This window comes from Urtica dioica, chromosome 2 (genome assembly GCF_054948205.1).
Source record: "Urtica dioica subsp. dioica isolate 48M chromosome 2, U.dioica_male_clone48M_v1_H2, whole genome shotgun sequence".
NCBI classification, from domain to species: domain Eukaryota; kingdom Viridiplantae; phylum Streptophyta; class Magnoliopsida; order Rosales; family Urticaceae; genus Urtica; species Urtica dioica.
In genome coordinates, this window is record NC_142757.1 from 2653672 (window position 1) to 2658871 (window position 5200).

A 5200-nucleotide genomic window follows, 5' to 3' on the forward strand; every position below is an offset into this window, starting at 1 on the left:
GTGCTACTGTTGTTTTCCACCGTCCATGCTTATTGTTATGTTCTAACTGACTGACACACTCTCTCCTTTGCAAATACCATGGCCCGACGACATCGACCGCGCACACAAGTGCCGAGAGTGGCGCCTACCGCCGATGCTACGACCACGGCTCATCCCCGAGCCGAGGCTCGCCACGGGGGGTCGCCATCGCGGGCGAGGAACGAGGCGATCTCTTCCAATAAACAACCGTCAACGTCAACCTCCTTCAGATCACCATCCGGCCACAAGCGTGCCCATACATCGGCGGTGCCGGACGACATGGATTTGATGCTCCTAGCGGAGGCGGCAGAGCTGAGGGACCAGTGCTCTCGAGGGATCCTTGAAACCTCTCTGCGGGATTTCAAGGGTCTGCTGACGACGAGCGACCTTGAGCATTTCCAAGACGGGATCGGAGACGCCCGAAAGGTATGATTCGTTTGCTCGTCTTATGTGTAATCGTTATGCCTATTCTGATTACTCGTATGTCACTTGTTTCCACAGATGCTCGCGCGCCAAGAGCGAAGTGATCGCATTCTCCGAGACCTATTGCGGCGCATGCAGATCATGGAGAAGGAAAAGGAGAGCATGGCGGCCACCAATGCTGCCGCTCTAGAGGGGGTCCGTACCGCCCGAGAGTTTCAAGCGCTCGAGGAGGAGTTGGAGCGAGTTCGCGGGGAATCGGCAGCCGAGAAAGCGCTTCGTATGGCCGAGCAGGCGTCCCGGGAGAAGGCGGAGCAGGCGGATAACACCTTTCTAGGGGAGACGACGAAGCTCCAAGCGGCACTCTCGAGCCAGGATGAGGAGCTGAGCATCGTCCACGCTCGACTATCGGCGAGCGAGATCTCTCGGGTCAAGGTCGAGAGGGAGATGGATTCTTTGCGGGGGAGGTGCAGACCTTGTCGAGGAAAAGGACGACGCCGTGCGATCCAAGACGGACTTGGAGGACGACTAGGACCTCGCGCTGGTGGTGGCTCGTTATGAGGCGGCCAAACGGGTCCGAGACGCGACCGCGAAGGAGAACGCATCTCATGGGACCACGTTTTCCTTCTTCGACGCTATGTTCCCCCCTTTGGATGATGAACCACCGGCAGACGATCCGCTCTCTCACGTTCCCGCGGAGGCGGCTCAATCGACGAGCCGCCTTCTTGACGGCGAGGCGACCGACGGGTCGGGAGCCCCCTATCCTGAGGACGACGAGGAGCAGATCGACTTTAGCTCGGAGTAGCCGACTTCGCGCATTTGTTTAGCGCTCGCATTACGTTTCCTTTCGGATATTCGTTATGTTTCTTTTGCTTGACATTTGGTGTGTTTTTCTCGTTGGGTTGTTTACGTGACATTGTTTGCTTTGGTTGAAGCTTTCCTTATCTGTTATGCGTCTTATTTTCTTGACTTGCTATGCTTTAGCATAATCAATTCGCGCAATCCAATTAGTGCGCATCTTTCGAACTTGGCTTACTATATCTAGCGTAACCGGTTTGCACGGCTTACTGCCACACCTGGCGGCGAAGTTTCCCGCAGACGCTGGCTAGACCAGTTTCGCCCGGCGGGCACAACTCTTTGCCCTCCATTCGTGACTCGCTACCTATCGGCGTGCGCGAGCTGGGTGGCCGTTGCGCCCATCTTTTGGCGAGTACGCTACCTATCAGCGTGCGCATTGTCGTGACGGGCTTGTTGTAAACGCAGTTCCCAGTGAGTGTGGTACCTGTCGGTACGGGTGTCACTTTTTGGGTTTTGACTGCGTGGATGCGATCGGCCGACGACCAACTGCCTATCGGTACGTTGGGCATCAAATCGTGCGAGAGCGTCGTGCGATAGTCGGAGGTCCGGTGCGCGGATCCAATTAGTTAACGTTTAGCTACATTTCGGCGCGTGAAACGTGGAATCGCGCGAGTGCGTTGCGCGAACAATGTGACTGTTATCCTTATTAGCCCCCCGAGTTTCTTGTGTACTCGTAGAGGAGACTAGAAATTATAATGCAATTGGGTAAAAGTTTCGAAGTGAAATGTAATTTAATCATTATGTCGAAATAGTTAAACATTACATTCCCAGGCCGTTGGCTGTACTTGAAATTGAAAATTGTTCGTTGCTAAAATTGGAAACAAGACGGAAATAAATGAACGTCGGGGAAGCAGTGCCTCTATTGGTAGTATTGCCGAAGGTGCTCCGCGTTCCATGGATGTGTGAACACGAGTCCCTCCAAGTTCTCGAGCTCGTACGTGCCGTTGTGGATGGCTCGGCGCACGCGGTATGGACCTTCCCAAGTAGGGCCCAAGACTCCCGCCCCTTGTACTTTGGTGTTTTGGAACACCCTTCTAAGGACGAGGCATCCATCGACGAACTTTCGCAGCTTGACCTTGGAGTTGTAGTACTTCTCGACCTTCATCTTCTGTGCAGCAAGGCGGGTGAGTGCGTCTACCCTCATCTCGTCAATGAGGTCTAGCCCGAGCCTGATTGCGTCATCGTTGGCGGCTTCCTCATACTCCTCGATGCGTAGGGTTGGCAGCTTGGTCTCGACAGGTACCACCGCCTCGACACCGAATGCGAGAGCGAAAGGGGTTTCGCCGGTCGCATTTCGGACGGTGGTCCGGTACGCCCACAAGACCATGGGAAGCTCGTCGGCCCAAGCCCCCTTTCTTTCTTCTAGCTTCTTCTTCAGGTTCTCCTTGATCATTTTGTTGACCGCCTCGACTTGACCATTGGCTTGTGGATGGCAGGGAGAAGAGAAAGTCTTGCTAATGCCCAGTTGTTCGCACATGTCTTGGAGGCGCGTGTTGTCAATTTGCTTTCCGTTGTCGGTTATAATCGACACGGGGATCCCGAAGCGGCAGACGATGTTCTTCTAGATGAAGCCCGTCGTGTTCGCCTCGGTGATCTTTGCCAATGGTTCGGCCTCTACCCACTTCGTGAAATAGTCGATTGCCACGATCGCATGCTTGTATTGCCTCGGGGCCATGGGCAGCTCACCGATGAGGTCGATTCCCCATTTCGCGAAGGGTCGCGGCATAATGATCGGGCATAGCGGGGCCGGCGCTTGGCGCGGGATGTGGGCGAACCTTTGACATTTGTCGCATTTTTTGGCCCACTCGTGGGAGTCCTTTTTCAAGGTTGGCCAAAAATATCCGAGTCTTAGGAACTTCAATGCCAAAGATTGTCCGGCGGCATGGTTTCCGCACACCCCTTCGTGCACTTCGCGGAGTGCTTTCTTTGCCTCGACTTCGGTCAAGCAACAGAGGAGTGGCATGGAGTAGCCTCTCTTGAACAAGATGTCTTCCCTCATTGTGTATTTCGGCGCCAAGCTTCTCAGGGTTTTGGCCTCTTCTTTGTCTTTGGGGACGACTTCTCGCTTAAGGAATTCCACGAGCGGCGTCATCCACGAGGGGGGCGGAGTCCCGTCAACTACCCCTACATCGTCTCTCGAGACGTAGGGTCGGGTCAATACTTCTATCGGGACGCTGCCTTCGCCATCCTTATCTATCCCGGACGCGAGGCACGCCAGGGCGTCAGCGTCGATGTTCCCTCCCCGGGGAACTTGGACGATCTTAAACCATGACAGGGCCTCTAGGTTCTTTTGGGCCTTGGACAAGTACGCGATCATGTTTGGCTCTTTAGCGGCATAGTCGCCCTTAACCTAGTTCACGATCAACTGCGAGTCGCAGTGGATGCGCATGTTTCGGATGCCTAACTTGTTCGTCAGCTCCAAGCCAACGATCAGAGCCTCGTACTCTGCCTCGTTGTTGGAAGCCTTGAACTCGAACCGCATGGCGTATCTGAATTTTTCCCTATCGGGATTCGTGAGTACAACACCGGCGCCAGCCCCCCGGGCATTTGACGCACCATCTACGTGCAAGTCCCAGACCGGCCCTATCGGGGTGTTGGTCCTTTTCTTCGACGACTCGCTGCGGTCGTTCTACTTGTCTTCCTTGTTCTCGTTATCTTTTTCACCCCTGTCAGTTAAGGGTGTGCTTGTGAATTCAGCTATGAAGTCGGCGAGGGCTTGGCCCTTGATGGCGGTTCTCAGCTGGAACTCGATCTCGTACTCGCCCAACTCCTGGGACCATATGGCCATTCGGCAGGAGGTCCCTTTTTGCATGGCCTTCTCGATGGGATGTCCCGTGCGCACCACGATGGGGTGCGCTTGGAAGTAGGGTCGAAGCTTTCTCGCGCTCATGACAAGGGCGAGGGACAATCTCTCGATTTCCGGGTATCGGGTCTCGGCGTCGAGGAGCGCCTTGCTAACGTAATAGATCGGCCATTGTACCTTGGTTTCCTCGCGTATGAGAATCGCGCTCACGGCCCTATCAGAAACAGCGAGGTAAATGTACAAGGTTTGGCCATCCTGCGGCTTTTTGAGGAACGGGGGGGAGGTGAAATAGGCTTTCATTTCATGGAACGCTTCCTCTCACTCCTCCGTCCATACAAACCCATATGTCTTCTTCAGTGCCTTGAAAAACGGTTGGCACCTATCGGTCAGGGCGGCGATCCTTCCCGTCAAACTCTGAACTTCTTTCACTTTTTGCAGTGACCTCATCTCCAAGATCGCCCTAATCTTCTCCGGGTTAGCCTCGATCCCGCGGCGGCTAACCATGTAGCCCAAGAATTTACCGGACTCAACCCCAAAAGCGCACTTGTTGGGTTGAGCTTCATCCTGTAGCGTCGCAGGATCATGGACATCTCTCTAAGGTCTCGAACGTGGTTGTGGGCCTTGAGGCTTTTGACGAGCATATCGTCCACGTAGACCTCCATAGTTTTGCCAATTTGATTGGCGAACATTCGGTTCACCAACCTTTGATACGTTGCTCCCGCATTTTTGAGGCCAAAGGGCATGACCTTGTAGCAATAGAGTCCGCGGTTCGTAACAAAGGTGGTCATGATCTGATCCGACTCGTGCATGCGGATCTGATTGTAGCCTGAGTAGGAGTCCATGAAGCTCAATAACTCGTGGCCCGTCGTGGCATCCACAAGTTGCTCGATCCTCGGGAGAGGGAAGCTATCTTTCGGGCATTCTTTGTTGAGATCTTTGTAGTCGATACAGATCCGCCACTTACCGTTTGGCTTTTTGACCATTACCACATTGGACACCCACTTGGGATGCTCCGCCACCCTGATGAAGTCCGCGGCGAGAAGTTTGTCAACCTCTTCACCAATGGCTTGGTACCTCTCTCCACTGAACGCTCGTCGCGGT